The sequence below is a fragment of the Acinonyx jubatus genome, chromosome F2, assembly GCF_027475565.1.
Source record: "Acinonyx jubatus isolate Ajub_Pintada_27869175 chromosome F2, VMU_Ajub_asm_v1.0, whole genome shotgun sequence".
Classification (NCBI taxonomy): domain Eukaryota; kingdom Metazoa; phylum Chordata; class Mammalia; order Carnivora; family Felidae; genus Acinonyx; species Acinonyx jubatus.
The window spans coordinates 14,915,266-14,932,315 of NC_069394.1; the positions used below are offsets into that span (position 1 = coordinate 14,915,266).

Genomic DNA, 17,050 nt, shown 5'->3' on the forward strand with positions numbered 1-17,050 from the left:
TCCACGTTGTCCAGGATCCCTCCATGTGGCTTGGACTTCTGTATCACGGTGGCTTCGGGATAGTCAGATTTCTTACACAGTAGCACCAAGAGCAAATGTTCAAAGACAGAGGAAGCAGATGATGCCATACTGTTAAGGTCTGGGCCTAGAAACTAGCACAGCACCTCTGGGGCCATGTTTTCTTGATCAGAGCAATCACAGAATCTCCCCAGATTCAAGGGGATGAGACATACACCCCATTTCTCAATAGGAGTTATGTCAAAGAATGGATGGTGGTCCTCCTTAACCCACTGAAAATATTGTCTTTGTTTCTCAAAGACAGAAACTAGTGCTAAGAAAGATGAAAATAACTTATTTATTTTTTAATTTTTTAAAATGTTTATTTAATTATTTTGAGAGACAAAGGGAGAACATGAGTGAGGGAGGGACAAAGAGAGAGAGAGCGAGATCCCAAGCAGGCTCTGCACCATGAGTGCAAAGCCCAGCACAGGGCTTAATCTTACAAATCTTAAGATCATGACCTGAGCTGAAATCAAAAGTCTGATGTTTAATCAACTGAGCCACCCAAGCACCCCAAGAGTAACTTTTTTTTAAGTGTATTTGTTTACTTTGAAAGAGAATGATCGCAAGTGAGGGAGAAGCAGAGAGAAGGAGAGACAGGATCCCAAGCAGGCTCCACGCCATTAGAGCACAACCCGATGCCTCAAACTCACAAACTATGAGATCATGACCTGAGCAGAGATCAAGAGCCTGACGCTTAACTGACTGTGCCACCCAGGTGCCCCGAGAGTAACTTATTTAAAGAGAAAGTCCACATAACCTAATAGTTAAGATGATAGCTATCTTGACGAAGCCTTTCTTAAACTTACTATAAATCCACTGTAGTCAACTTAGTCTTCTATTTCCGTAACACTAGACAAATGTGTGAAATTGAATACAGACCAGGATAAAGTTAATAAAGAAATAAACCAAAAATGGCCAAAAAAGGGCAACTTAATTCACTAGAAAAAACTGTGGTTAAAAAAAAAAAAAACCTGACTCATACCATATTGAAAATATAAATTACAGATGTAATAAGAAATTTAGGGGGAAATGTGGATAACCTTGTCCTGAGCAAGTTAGGGATTGTAGAAACCACAAAATAAAAGATGATAGCAAGATAGAAAGATTAGATGATAGATGATGGATGGACAGATGGATGGATGGATGGATGGATAGAGAGAGAGACATAGATGGATGATAGGTAACTGGACAGAGATAATTCCATAGTCTTTATTATTTTATGACAAAAATATCACAAGTAAAGTCAAAAGACAAGTATTAGACTGGAAAATAAATACCTGCAACACGTGTGGCAGAAAGATGGCTAGCCATCTACCAAGAATTCACACTCAGCGATAGCTGCCCAGCCAAAAACCACAGCCAGCCCCTTGCATCAATATTGCATCAATGTTGAATGGTGTATGGCACTTCTAGGTTAGGGCTTTTAAGAAGTTGTTAGGGACTCTCCACCCTACTTTTCCCTTTCTTTAGCTATATGCACAGAACTCCAAGGCCATAATGGATGGAAGAGCCATAAGATGGTAAGAATCCAAGTCCCTGAAATACCAATTGGAATAAAGCTGCCCACCTGCAAACCAGGACTGCTCATACTGGATTGTCAGAAGAACAAGAAATAATCTGGGGATGCCTGGGTAGCTCAGTCAGTTAAGCATCCAACTTCAGCTCAGGTCATGATCTCATGGTTCGTGGGTTTGAGCCCTGTGTTGGGCTCTGTGCTAACAGCTCAGACCCTGGAGCCTGGTTCAGGTTCTGTGTCTCCCTCTCTCTCTGCCCCCCACCTTCACACTCTGCCCCTCTCTCTCTCTTTCTCTCTCTCTCTCTCACTCTCTCGCTCTCTCTCAAAAATAAATAAGCACTTAAAATTTTTTTTAAATAAAGAAATAATATTCTGTTGTATTAAGCCACTAAAATTTGGCGGTTCCTTTGTTATAGAAGCTACTACTATCCTAATTAATTCAACAAATTATATAAGCAAAGGGTTAACATCCCTAATATATAAAGAACATCTACAAATTGCCTATTTAAAAAGAAAAAATCAGAAAATGGGAAAATTATAAAAACAGTCAAATCACTACTGAGAAAATCCAAATGGATAATAAGTATGAAAATATTCTTAGAACATCTTTACTAGCATTCAGGGAAATGCAAATCAAAGTAACTCATCAGACTGACAACTGAAGAGGAGATAATAACCAGAGCTGATGAAAATGCAAAGAAACAAGCACTTTTGAAAACTGATTGCATGAATTGCCACAGCTTGGGGGGAAAGTAATCTGCCAATAGATATTAAAATTGAAAATAGGCAAACCCTATCTTTATGAATGTATGAAAAAATTGTTATACACATAGTTGCTACTTAGTATTTACTCAATAAACAAATTAATACATGAAGCAATTATAGAATAAAAATTATCATGTGAGTCTTTATAGTCTTTATCTCTCCCTTGTTATTCAAATAAAAATCTTGCAATTGTCCAATTAATTTCCCTAACCCCCTTCTTCTCTAGAGAACCAAGAGTCCTGCTTGAAGGAAGAGACCAAAGAGAGTTGCATTTGAAAAAACTTGAGGTTGTTGGGAGAGATATAAAACTGCTTAAGAATTACAAGGAAGTAATTCTTGGTGGTGGTACCTTTAGAGACTCTGAAGCAGCCACTAGGTAAGAGCAAGATGGAGAGAAAAGGGAAGGGAGAGTACACGATGTTTCAGTGAATGAAATGGTCCTTCCCCCTCTAGTGTTCTCTGAGGAAGTCAATAAAAAATGAATATGAGTTTCTTTTGTATAATTTTTGCTCTAGCTACTTTTTGTTGTTGAGATGAGCCCTCTCTGAGGCTGGACCATATAAGTCCCTGGAATAATGAGGATTACAACTGATAACATACTGTGTTCTCCACTGTCAACACCTGTAATGCACACCATTTCAGCTCTCAGGCCAAACGACAGCTCTTTCATTCACTTAACCAACATCTCCTGAACACCTACTGGGTGCCAGGGAATTACTGATTCGCAGTCTATGAGGGCAGCAGTACTAGAACATTCTGGTATTCACACAGAGACACTCAGTCCCAGTGATCCATAAATTGACATTGTTATTTTCGAATGAAAACTGAAAATTAAAGTCTGTGGGGGATCTGGCGAAAGTGTAAGTGCGATTTAGCAGTTGATGTGGCAAAACACCAAACTTTCTTTATGACTCAAACTCCTTCTCCAGGACCCCTCTCCTTTCCATATAAAAACATCCTTGAACTGAACCTGTAGTGACAACCTATCGTGATGTCTATACTTAAGCCTTGTCAAATGCCAAAAACAATGACCACCTGTCACTCAGGCGCTCAGCAAATGCACAACCTCACACAGTTGTTGTCTGTTTGCAACCATTGACAATCAACACTGAGAAACAATAATTGCACAGACCCAAGTGCCCTAAAAATATTGCATCAGGCTCCCCTGAGCTGTCAGCCTGGTTTTCCTCTCTGCAAAGAAACCCGCTGATTGCCTAGTGACTCTGATGGGCAAGATGAATTATCAGACAAAGCCTTTCCCAAGCTCCCAGATGTTATTAGGTAGATGGAGAGAGAGGCTGAAGTCATACAGAGGCATGACTTTCAAATGGGCAGACTAAAATAGATATTGTGGTATGAATGGGAAGGGTTACAACAGCTCTGGAGCTAGGTCATGCTTAACCCCTACATTTTTCATGATGCTGACACGTTTAGGGTCCCATTCCTTGTAAGATCTTTACTACCCTGTCCAAGATGAGCAAGTCACTTGACCTACATGGTCAAGTCTCAGGGCTGCTAACTATAAAATGAGGATATTATTACCATAACAGGATTTAACTTCATAAAAAATTATGTATATGGGTATATGGATATTTATACCTACCCAAAATAGTGTGTGGTACATAAGATTATATAAATAAAGCATCCTTTTACATCCTCTGCTACAGCATTGCTAAATGTTATCGTGTCTGGCATAGCAGGCATTTGCTTTCCTAAAGGAGTCCTGAAGTACAAGACTGAGTGGCCTTTGGGACAGAGTCCATGTTTCAACAATGAGTCACTCAAACTCAAGTATAGCTTAGTGAACTGTATAAAAGCTGGAGATTAGGAAAGTTGGAATCTGGTTCGCAACCACTCACAAAAAAGAACTATCCATCCCAAAATGTCAATAGTGCTAAGAACGAGAAGCCACGAAATCACCACACTGTGAGGAAACTCAAGGTAACCCCTTGAACAGTCCATATAAACAGAGAAGATGCCTAGGGCACCTGGGTGGCTCAGTCAGTTAAGTGTCCAACTCTTGATTTCGGCTCAGGTCATGTTCTCACAGTTCATTCGTGAGTTTGAGCCCCACATCAGCCCCCGTGCTCACATTTCAGAATCTGTTTCGGGCTCTCTCTCTCTTCCTCTCTCTCTACCCTTCCCCTGCTCATGTGTGTGCTTTCTCTCTTCCTCTCTCTCTACCCTTCCCCTGCTCATGTGTGTGCTTGCTCTCTCTCTCTCTCAAAAATAAATAAACAACCAAAAAAGAATATTTTAAAAACAGAGAGAAAATGCCTGAATTATTCCAACTGTCCCAGCCATACCTGCCCAGATGTCAAACATGAGTGAAGGCACCATCTTGGACATTCGCTTCCAGCAGAAACAAAATGACAAAGAACCGAAGAACCCAGAGGCATCCAATTGAGCCAACCCAGATGTCTCCAGCAGTTAAAGCACCTTCAGCTGAAGCCCCACTCAGCTGGAAGCTAGCCTCCCTGTATGCTATTTTCATTCATGGCCAACAAAAGTGGGAGCATAACATAATGACTGTTGTTTTATGTCACTTCGTTTTGGGGTGGTTGGTCCACAGCCACCGATAATGAGAACAGTGATCTGTTAATCTCAAAGAAGAGATTAACCTTTAGAAATCATGAACCTGGTTTCAGGAAGACCGGTGAATTCAATCTCGAGCTCAGTGATGCCATATGTAAAAAGGGGGATATTAATCTCTATTTCTCAGGATATTGAGAAAATTAAATATGATCAGAAGTTTAAAAGTACTTAACAATAGGAGCACCTGGGTGGCTCAGTCGGTTGAGCGTCTGGCTTCAGCTCAGATCATGATCTCATGGGTCCGTGAGTTCGAGCCCTGCATCGGGCTCTGTGCTGACAGGTCAGAACCTGGAGCCTGTTTTGGATTCTGTGTGTCCCTCTCTCTCTGACCCTCCCCTGTTCATGCTCTCTCTCTGTCTCAAAAATAAATAAACGTTAAAAAAAATTTTTTTTAAGTATTAAACAATAGTAGCTAACTTAGTAGAACTATTGCACAAGTAAGTTTAGATTTGATTTGATCTGGTTTGTCTTCAGAACACAGAGCAAAGATGACCTTTCTCTCAGACCTTGAACGTTGAGTTGTAGAAAGGGACATGAAGTGGTTTCGTCTCAGAAATCCCCCTTCCCCCCACCTGCCTCAAGCAAGCATCCCTTGCAATCCATGTCAACAGACCTAGGTTGGAGGCCCACTTCTAAACCTCACTTGAGTTACTTCCTATCTCAATATCCCAATATCTCAACATCCTCCCGTGTAAAATAAGGACACTCATCTCGGGGCGCCTGAGTGGCTCAGTCGGTTAAGCGTCCGACCTTGGCTCAGGTCACGGTCTCACGGATCATGGGTTCAAGCCCCACATTGGGCTCCGTGCTGACATCTCAGAGCCTGGAGCCTGCTTCGGATTCTGTCTCCTTCTCTCTCTCTCTGCCCCTCCCCCACTCTCTCTCTCTCTGTCTCTCTCTCTCAAAAATAAATAAACATTAAAAAAAAAGGACAATCATCTTATAGGGTGGATCTGTGGATTAAATGAGATAAACGCATATGAAGCACACAGCACAGTGCCCAGCACAAACCAAACACTCAGAATCCTTTCCTGGTGTGCGGTCCACCTACTTGTGCGACGTCTCTGAATCCCAGCACTGGGCATAACCTAGACTCTAACTGGGACCTTGGCAATAGCAATAAAATAAACTTTCTCTCACTCCGAATGATGCCAAAGGGACAACAACCAGGAAAGAGAGGTGGATCCGTTTCTCCTCCTCATTAATAAGCAAAGCATTCTGTGCAGCCCAGGGACATTTCCAGAAAGTCGAAGAGGAAAATTTGTGACTTCTTCCAAAATCAGGACAGGAGGGATCCCCTTCTGCAGAAACACCCGGGATGGAAACCAGTCTCACATAGACCAGGCTGGTCGAGCTCTCTGAGTAAACCCACCCCCACTCTTTCATCTGGGGGCTTTACCACCTAGCACTCTGACCAACACAAAAAAATTGGTCTGCGAAATACAAAGAAGTACCAGTTGGAGTCCAGATTTTTTTTTCCCAGGCCTGAGAAAAAGAATTGTCAAAAAGCCATTACAACACCTGTCAGCAAGAAATTAGGCTGCTCATTGAGATGCAAAGCCTGTTCCCTGGCTCCAGCCTGTGGAGTTCATTACAACCCAGAGCCATGCCCTTCTGTCCTGAAGACACTGTTCGCATCTACCCTCAGGACTCGGGAACCTAAAAGCAAAAAGCTGCCACCCTGGGCAAACCCCCTAAATGAACAGCCCCAATGGTGGGACTGTCCAATTCAAGAGGTCTCCTCGTTGTCCGGGACGAAAAATGAGGAATAAGTACACAAATATGATTGGAATCCTTCGAGAATTGTGAAATGATGAGGAAAACTGTAAAAGCGTTTATTTGAAAAATGGAGTCTCTTTCTGGTCTATAGTATCCGTGGTTTAAAATGAGCCTGAGATTGTTCTAAGGAAACTGCTGGATCCAGTGATTATGCTGTAAATTGAGAGGAATCCCCACTGCCCCCCCCCACACACACACTCATACTCACACTCATACTCATTAGCCACCCAATTAAAACATTTGGCTTTTCTTTTTTTCCAGGCGTGTCGCCCATTTAGAGTCCCGTTCATTCTACACTCTCTCTGCTTTTACGCAACCTCCAAGATTCCCAAAAAGGCTCAGCTATGAACGAAAGAAAATAATTCCCAATATTCGGGCCACAGAGTATTTTCATATATATGATGAGGGCTGTCACGTAGACATTATAGCTTAAATTGCAAACCACTGCCTTCCCGGCACTTCTGCATCTCTTTCTGGAGATATGTTTCAGACAGCACTTACACCTCGGACATACCATATTTTCCTTATGCATGTATTTATGTTTTGTTTTGCCTGAACAGAAGGTGAGTTCCACGAGGGGGATATTTTCTCCATTTTGTTTACTGCCCTCTCCAAGGAGCCCACAAGAGCGCCTGACCCACCCCAGGCACTTGTATAAACCAAGCCTCAATCAGGAGACAGAAAGCACAGCGGCTATTTAAACAGAATTAGAATTAAAAATTGTTAACCAGACACGAAGCTATTAACCTGATGACTGAGTAAAAAGAGAATTCTAAAGTAACCATTTAGGGCTGGGTTAACCAAGGGAAGAGGCTGAAATGATTAATTATTAAAACTGTGGAACTTGGGAGAAGGGGCCCCTTGGAGCTGAAACTCGAGCCTCTGAGGAGGGGACACTGCTGAGCGGAGACCGGTGTCCCTGAGCTCTGCGGAAGACCACCGCATGAGCCCGGGACCCAGTTATGACGAGGGGCACTGCCTGGCTGATGTCTGGCACGTACGTGATGAGGCTGAATCCACACGCAAACTGGCTTCAGGGGCTGTTACACGAGGGCACCGCTGCTTCCAGAAGGATGCTTACCGGAACCGGAACCAGAAACCAACAGGAAGCCCCAGGAAGCACGCGAGTTCACACAGCTAGTAAACTGTGAGGTTGTATTAAATCGTAGGTCTCTTAGGTCCGAATCCTAGCTGAGGATTTTTTCCAACTCAACAGGCTGAGGAAGAAGAAAGGAGCCAGGGCAGGAAGGTGGGAAAGGTCAGGGCAAGTAGAGGGGGGCCATGGGGACCATGATGGTGGTGGCAGGGAAAGGAGTTGAGATTTGCTACAGCAGGCAACTGTATGTTTTTAAACAGTCTAGTGAAGGTTGGTTAATATATATATTATATATCTATATCTATCTCTATCTATCTCTATCTATCTATCTATATATAGATATATCTATATATAGATATCTATCTCTATCTATCTATATATACATAGATAGATAGAGATAGAGATATAGAGATAGATATAGATATAGATATAGATATAGATATAGATATAGATAGATATCGATATCCCTGGTATTATTATGTACCAGGAAAATTTTCACTGACAGTATCTCATTTAACCCTGTTGAATTTACAGATAAATTCAGTGAAAAAAATATTAACTAACGCGGGAGCGGTTCCTAAATTGAAAGTACCAGGGGGATTGAAATCAGGATCTGTGACTCCGCCAAATCCAAGGCTCTTTCCAGAGACCACACAGGCGTTCATTTAGGAAAACAGCAGCCCATCGTGGTAACCCTGATTGAGAGCAGATCCTAAAGTCAGCTACAGCAAAAATCAACATAAGCACCCATGTCAGTGCTTGTTTTTGAAGTTGACAGTGCACCCCAGGTGAGCCTCGCTGGGGCCCGGGTGTCTGCTGAGTTTATTGGAGGTGGGTTTGGTTTATCTCGCTGAACGGGGCAGGAGGCAGGGAAGAGGGATGGAGTTGAGGCACAGGCACCCAGAGGAGAGGAGGGAAGAGAGAGGGCTGGGGGAACAAGACGGTATCTAAACCTCATGTCCAGGGGCAGCTCCAGCCCTGAGGGATGCTTTAACATGCTGAGGGCTCCAGGTGGCCCCACTGCAGGGCAGCTAAGGGACCCTGTGCTCTCAGAGATGTCACACTGCCACCAATGCCTCCAGGAGCCCTGACAGGACACCAGGAGAGGACAGCAGGAGAGGGAGAACATGGCAGACACCATAGGAAAACCAGCTTGTAGGCACCTTTGAGACATCCGGGGGTCTCCCAAGGATACCTGGGGAAAGAGGGGACTTGGACTTTGAAGCACATGTGTGTGTGTGTGTGTGTGTGTGTGTGTGTGTGTGTGTGTGTAAGTTCCAAGTTTAACTGTTAATGTGACCCCATCTATATCCACGAACCTTTGAGTCCTGGGAACACTAGAGGTCACTACATTATTTCCATCAAAAGCTTTAGCAAAAGAACAAAAGAAATGACAAACTGAAAGAAGAGGCAAGGAAGGACAGGGGAGGGGAGAAGACGGGAGAGGGCTGGAGAGGAAGGGACAGGAAGGAAGGAAAGCAACCCTCCTGCTTGGTCCACTTAGTCCCAGGCACCGAGCCCCGCGCCCCCGCAAACAACTGCCCTGAGAGATTCAACTTTTCCTCCTCTCTCTCAGCCAGAGCAAAAGAAGCTGTAATGAGGTTATTTATTCCCCCCAAGAAGCACTGTGGTAATAAGTCCCTTAGCTGACTCCTCTCAGGCTAAGCTACCTCACAAATATATGAAGTGCCCAAACCCGGCAATCAGTACAGCTAATTGAAATGCCAACTTGAAGTTCACTACACGAGTGCCGCTGGGGTCACAGTCATTACCAGCGATTAAATGTTATGCGAAAAGATCCATGAAGAGACACGGTTTTAGCAATATGCTTTAACCCTGCACCCACAGTGGGAAAAGGAAAAGACAGCCAAACCCTTGGCAAGAAGGTGGGACTGGAACCAGGGCTGAGCTCGTCCCGGGGACTGCGTCGGAACACAGACCTAAGGCAGTAGGGGGCGCAGAGGCTGGCTGCCCAAGCGGACAGTAACAACAGAGGCAGACTGAACATCTTACTAAAGGGCCTGCGATCGGGATGGTCCAGCAGACCCTGGGATCGGGTCTCGGTGCCAGTCATAGCTTCGCCTCTTTTTTCTCACCTGGAAAGCAAAGGTAATACTGTCTATACCTCGGAACTGCCGTGAGGATTAAATGAGCAAGTAGTTTAAGTGCCGAGACGAGAGGCGCCTGGGTGACTCAGTCGGCGAAGCGTCAGAATCTTGGTTTCGGCCCAAGCCATGATCTCACAGTTTGTGGGCTCAAGCCCCTCGTCCAGCTCTGAGCTGGCAGCACAGAGCCTGCTTGGGATTCTCTCTCTCTCTGCCCCTCCCCAGCTCGGGTGTGTGCTCTCTCTCTCTCTCTCTCTCTCTCTCTCTCCCTCTCTTTCAAAATAAATAAACTTAAAAAAACGCTGAGATGAATACCTGGCACATAGCTGTTATTCAACACGTTCCCGAGGCACCCACGTATGGGCGGATCCAGTCCGGAGGGGCGGAGGCTGGTGGTCAGCCGTGATCCCCGCAGGAGGAGACTGAGTGGAGCTTTTCATGGCCATCCCGACTCGCGGCGGCCCGTGGGTGATCAAATGGGTGTCCTCAGACTACACTCTGCTCCACCTCTCAGTGCAGGGAACTGCTGGCGGCCACCTTCCTGCCTCCCCACTCTCAAAGCTCACCTGCTGCAACCTGCCTGCTGGCACGTTCCTGCGGTCCCCCCTACCCTCCTACCCCCCTACCCTTCTGCCCTCAGTTTCCTTCTCTGCTCCCTCTTCCTCAGATCACCCCGGAAATAAAGGCGTCCCCCAAATTTCTACCCTCTGCCAGCTCCCTTCCTCCCTCCACACTGTCCTGTGCACCCGTGCCAGGCTTGGGATGAGAGACGGACGTGAAGGAACGCGTCTGGGTAACATTAGTAAACGTGTAGTTTCTGGAGCACTCACTGCGTGCCAGACCTTTTATTCACCTGACGTCGTATATCCTCACGTTTCCCCCAAAGAGGTATGAGCCTCTCGTTTTAGAGATGAGGAAACAGAGGCTACTTAGCCCAACGTCACACAGCTTATAAACGACCGGGATTCAAACTCAGGTCTGCCTGACTCCAGAGCTCTCACCAGACTGAAGGCCCTGGAAGTCGGAAACCATGTTTGAGTTCTTGTATCCCCGCGGCACCCAGTGTTACTAGCTGAGCACCCAGTAGGTGCTTGGCGACTGCTGAGTGCCTAGCAGACTCCTACACGGACACACACTTGCCTGAGGAGCCCGTCAGCCAGGGAAGGGTTAACAGCCTTGGTGGATGGAGCTGGCAACGTACTCTAAATAATGAGCCTCTAGAATTCTTGCTAATGACATTCTCCTCTGGCTGCTTCAGGTTTTACTGGCTGGAGTAATGAATTAATTAGTGAATATGGGTGAGAAGCTCTTTGAAGCTGTAAAAAGCCCAGAGTACAAACACTAAGAAAAGGGACCAAATAGACTAAATCAGATACCCTGTGAGTGCTGAATAGCTCGCGGTGGCCGGGCCACCAGCTCTCCGAGGACTAGGGCAGACAGAACAAGGGAAAGGGACACCCGGCGGTGCCATGAATACACCCAGACCCCAAAGGCAGCCTTCAGAGGCTCCCTGTCACCTGGGGTCTGGCAAACAGTCCATCTGGTCTGCTCATTCCCATGGAATAACAGTGATTGCCTAGATGACGGTGTCGGGAAGAATCGGAGGCCACCTAGAGGCTCAGCAGGAATCGTGTCATGTTACCAGTGTCATGGATGTTGATCTACTGGCTTAACCGCTGCTACAAAATCGCTACGTAACCAACCCAGGGACTTACAACAATCATCGTTTACTTTTATAATCTGCAGGTCAGCTGACCGAGGAGGGGCGTGGCCGGTGTGGCTCAGCCCCGCACACTCTCGTCCCCCTCAAGGGATTAGCAGCTGGTGCAGGTGTATTCTCCTCGTGGTGAGGGCAGAGGTGCAAGAGGGCACCATTGTGTCTCAGCTGCTAACGTGCCACTGGCCAAAACGAGACCTGAAAATGAGATGGGCCCAGAGACAAGAAAGTGTCCCCAACCACAATAGGAGGACAGTGTAAAGTTAATTAGAAAAGGGGGCTGGATACAGAAAGGGGGAAAAGGGGGCTGGATACAGAAAGGGGTAAAAGGGGGCACCTGGGCGGCTCAGTTGGTTGAACATCCGACTTTGGCTCAGGTCACGCTCTCCCAGTTTGGGAGTTCAAGCCCCACATCAGGCTCTGAGCTATTAGCTCAGAGCCTGGAGGCTGCTTTGGATTTTGTGTGTGTGTGTGTGTGTGTGTGTGTGTGTGTGTCTCTCTCTCTGCCACTCTCCCACTCGTGCTCTGTCTCTCTAGCTCTCTCAAAATTAAATAAACATTAAAAAACATGTAAAAAAAAAAGGGGGGGGGGTAAAAACTTAGGGCCCTTAGTATCATCTACCATGGGGACCCAGGGCTAATATGGTGGTGGCCACTCATCAAAGATCCGAACTCCCTACCCAGCTGCTTCCGCAAGGCAGCAGGCTAGAGCTCAACAGTGCCCGCCCCCCTGTAAGCAGGGCATGAGCGCTCTGCTTCATTGGTCCCAAGCAGCCTTCTACCCTCACTTCTGCTACCTATCGGGTCCCTGACGGCACCAGAGGCTAAAACCACCATCGTAAAGTGTGCTTTATCCTTAACACTGGAAGTCAGATACATACATGACATCATCTAAGCTGAGAAGACCACTATTGACGAAAAGAAGTATTGTGGGTCAGCTGTCCCACGTGATAAACAGCTAAATTAATACTGGCGGGCAGCGGCTGAACATCTAAGCCTAACGAAGTACAAACATGGAACCTTTATTCCCTCCAGGCACCGCCATCAATGCTGCTGTGTCACATCTCCTCCTCCACCCCGTAGTGACGTCCCATAGCTTTTTGGTCACTTTTAGATACTAAAAAACTCAGCCCAGTGCAATGGAACACAAGTAAGTGTCATGTCAAGTTTGGCATCCACACCCTCCCCTCCCCCTGCTCGGTGCTCAGCCTCTCGGCCCCAGGGACTTGGTGGGGAGGAGGAGGTGGTTTCCCTCCCTCCTCTGTCTCCACTCCTAATCCCTCCAGAGGAAAAGAGGGGAATACAGAGAAGAGGAGGAAAGCCTTCTTCCTTTAGGCCACCTATGAGCTCTGAGTGGCTGGCATCCAAATGCTGGCTGTCTCACAGAGCACCCATGGGAGGACGTATGGGGTCTCTCCATCACACAGCTTCCTCATGTGGCAGATGCACTCTAGAAGCATCTCTCCCAGCCCCACCATCCCCACACTTGTACCTCACCCTGCAACCTACCCCACAGCCTACAGGGGCTGGGTACCAGCCACACAATTGTGCCAGACATCTTTGATGCCCCATCTCTCTCTCTCTCGTCCTCTCGGCCACCATTCTGCCCTGGCTATCGTTGAAGCAACGAGCTTTAGAATCTTTCTTCTGCTGCCCCAGGCACCCCCTGCTTTCTGCCTGGGGCCCCTCACCATAGCAGCTACGTGCTGGAGTCCGCTCAGCCGCTCTGGCCTATGTGCAAACTGGAAATACACGGGAGTCAACCCCGCCTGGAAGCTTCATGGCCAGTGGAAGACAGAAATGGTTTCCCATGACTCTAGTGACAATTCCAAGGCAAGAGCCCGCAGGATCAAGATCCATTTGTCCACAGCAGTAACCGCTTCGAGAATGCACCCTTAGGACTGGCTTCCCCTCCCTCTACATGCTTTTTCCCAGCCCCTCCACTCTTGATCTCCAGATTACTTCCCCAAATAAATGACCTGCATATGAGCCCTTGCTGTAGGTTCTGTTTCAGGGGGACCCCAGTGCATGTGAGCCCTTGCCGTAGGCTCTGCTTCGGGGGAATCCCAAGATAGCCCAGCAGACCATGCTTGGCTATTCCCCTGTGGCAACACTTGGCTTATGTGAAACTCCTACATCTTCCCATGCCGCAGGGATGAGGTAGGCTGTGGCTCATGGTCCTGCCTATAGGCACCGCAGCTGTGCCTATACCAGTGAACTCTTCCTGGAGGGAAATCCTCATTCACACACGAAAGACATGGACAAGAGCTAAGAAGGGGAGATATTTGGTGCCCATGTTTGGGCAGCTTGGTAATCACCCCAGCTTTGTAACCCAGGGAGTCAAATAGGCCAGAGTCCAGAGGTAGCACGTGCCTCATTTCCACACTCCACGCTTCATACGACGAAGCTGAAGGGAAGAGGAGGAAAACGACTTACCCAAGATGACTCATAGGTTACGGGCAGACGCAGGCAGGACCAGAGGCTTCCTGACTCCCAGGCCAGTGCCTTTCCCCCACGGCCACCACTCTTAGGGGAGGAGCATCGTGCTGTCAGGGCACAAACAAACACTATGAGACTTTATACACAAATGTGTGGATCCTGGTTCTTCTTAGTAGGTCATGTGTGGTCTAGAACAAGTTATTCAAACCTCTCTTGAGCTCAGCTGCTTTACCTGAAAAACAGTTACAATAACGCCTTCCTCATAAGGTCGATGTGCTCAACAGGTATGTGATTGATAGAAATGCTTACAATGATTACATAACCTCTCAAGGCTCTGGGTTTCTTATCTAAGAAATGTTGATAAATCATCTTCAATATTCATATTCCTGGACTTTGGGGAATCACAGTAAGATAATACATAGGAAATCACTTTAAAAATAAAAAATATTACACATATAAAAAACATTACCAGTAGTAGTGTTGTTAGTTGAAAACCAAAATAATTCTACCTGCCATCATTCAAATCATCGATCGGTGATTTCTGAGTAAAATGACTGCTGCTCAGGCTTTTCATAGAGGGAGGTACAACAGGTACCCATTTCCATGGAGTAAGGAAAAGAAAGATTTGCAGAATTACCTGAGACCCTAAGACCTGAGAACATTCTCTTGTTGTTGTTACTGCTTCGCCATGGTCAGAAGGTCGGTACCCCAAAATGTTCTTAAGTGGCGGACGTAGGTATTGCACAATGAAAAAGTAACTATTGTCCCAGAATTGGGGAAATATTGGTTCTTTTTTAAAGAGATTGACCAAACTGAGGCAATTAAAGCTAAATCCCCCCAAAATGTGACCAGAACCCAGGAAATCACTGACCACAAAAGGGTCCTTTCAAGAGGAAAGTTACTAATTACCCTATATTCCCCAAAGTGCAATAAACATACCAGTGACCGGATATAAAACAATATACGTTCAACAAACGATCACGAGCTGAAGCCAAGCACCCATTTGTTTTTTGCGTATACATACGCATGCACACACACACACACACACACATATCTCTGTATGTATACAGAGAGCAATTAAATGGCTCGCAGGTGCTATTACACTAGGCAGTGCTGATAGACCTGGGAACCTCATCCAGGCTCTGTATTTCTAGAGCTTATCTTCTTTCCACTCTGCCTTGTTTGCTGCCTTGAAGGCATCGGCTGTCTGGTTCTCCTTAGTGACCCACTGCAAAACCCTGAAACCCCAAACCCTGTGATTTGTCCTAGCTGAGAGCAAGGAAGCACAGGTTGGTTTGACCGTGTTAGGCTCCTCACGGGGCTTGAGCGGAGAAGACAGTACCCACGAGGCTTGACCGGAGAAGACGGGGCTTGAACGGAGAAGACGGTACCCACGAGGCAGGGGATGGAGTGCGTGGGGGCAGCTCCCGAAGGAGAGAGAGGCTGGTGGGTCCCAGGGACAGGCACACCTAGGAGCTGGGACCTGAGCGGGAGGCACTTCCTGACCTGATGGAAACTGTTCATACGCCTTTGCCTTTGTGGGCAAGTTCCATCCTTATCAGTGTTCTGTGTCTGAGAAAAAGCGGCATTTATTGCTATTGATGGTGACGGTCCATACCCTCAAGGGTCACCCCTCTGGTTGTCGTTGACAGCACAAGACCTGGGGCTCGCTCCTGGGTACAAGGAGTTGAGACAGGTCAGTGTCTTCACCCTCAACCCCACTGAAATTCAGGTGGGGCCAGGATCCTTGGCCACACCTAAAGCCTGATGCTTCTGGTTGGATCTGGAGAGTTCCAGTAATGAGGAGTAGCTCCAGCAAGCAGGGGTTGGAAGGACTTCAGGGGCATGGCGGGTCTGAGGCAAGGGGTCAGAGGTGGTCTTGTGAGTCCTGGTCAAACCAAACACGCTGTTTCCGCCCAGGCCTTCAGCCAGGCCAGACTCAGGTATAAGCTGCACCAGCCGGTCTTGGGGCCAACCCTCAGACCTCTGCCCCCCCCCCCCACATCCTGAAATGGCCCAAAGGCTCCTACTGTCACTTCTGTGGTCCTGAACTAGAAAAACTAGAGCGGTACTGACCAGTACTTCGAGACCTGAACAGAACCGAACCAGGCTGAGGCCTGGGTCGCGGGGCTGGAAAGTGGGCAAAGAACAGCCGGGACCGACAGAGGCCCCTGCAACCCAAAGTTCACACTCCGAGCATCAAAGGAAGGCCAGCTTGGGTCTCCCAGCGCTTGAAGCAATTACAATACAGTCACTCCCCTCTTATCCGCGGGGGGAATGTGTTCCAAGACCCCCGCCCGACGCCTGAAATTGCAGACAGTACCAACCAAATCTTCTATAGACTGCTTTTCCCTTAAACATACGTACCTATTTGGCATACGTATGTACCTATACGTATTTTGAGGTTTAATTAATGAATTAGGGACAGTAAGAGATGAACAGCAATAACTGATAATAAAATAGAAACCATTATAACAACCTGCCGCAATAAAAGTTACGGGAACGTGGTCGCTCTCTCTCCTTCAAAATCTTATCGTCTTGTACTCACCCTCCTCGGGCCGACTTGAGATGATAAAATGACTGTGTGGCGAGAGGAAGCCAGGGGGGTGACTCCGGCTGGGTCGGGGGGTGGGGCTACCACTGATCTTCCAGTGACTGGTGGGAGGGAGGCTCATCCGCTTCCGGGAGGTTGCTGCCCACCGGTGACGGACAGGGAAAGCGGAACCTGGGGAAGGGAAACCGCGGATAAGCGGGAGTGCGGGAGCACGAAGGACTCAATAGCACCACCTTCTGGCGAGAAGGAAAACTACTGCAGTAGAATTTGAAACCCACCTAAAGAGAAGCAACCCAGCTCAGACCAGGAGAAGCTTCAGAAGTCACGTCCTAGGTCAAGTCTCTCGGTTCACGAAAAGGGAAACTGAGGCCCTGAGAGGAGAGGAGACTTACACACGATGAAACAGATTACCGGTGGCAGG

General features: G+C 47.0%; 1 long non-coding RNA gene across 3 annotated transcripts in view; it reads right to left on the reverse strand.

Annotated features, from left to right (window-relative positions):
- Positions 1-17,050, reverse strand: part of LOC113600575 (uncharacterized) — a 238,784-nt gene that overhangs the window by 173,647 nt on the left and 48,087 nt on the right. For all 3 annotated transcript variants that reach the window (XR_008292568.1, XR_003421621.2, XR_008292567.1), the window contains exons 3-4: positions 16,624-16,800; positions 14,073-14,307 (exon numbers count right to left, since the gene is read on the reverse strand). This is a non-coding gene — a long non-coding RNA (uncharacterized LOC113600575). The remainder of the gene's footprint in view (positions 1-14,072; positions 14,308-16,623; positions 16,801-17,050) is intronic.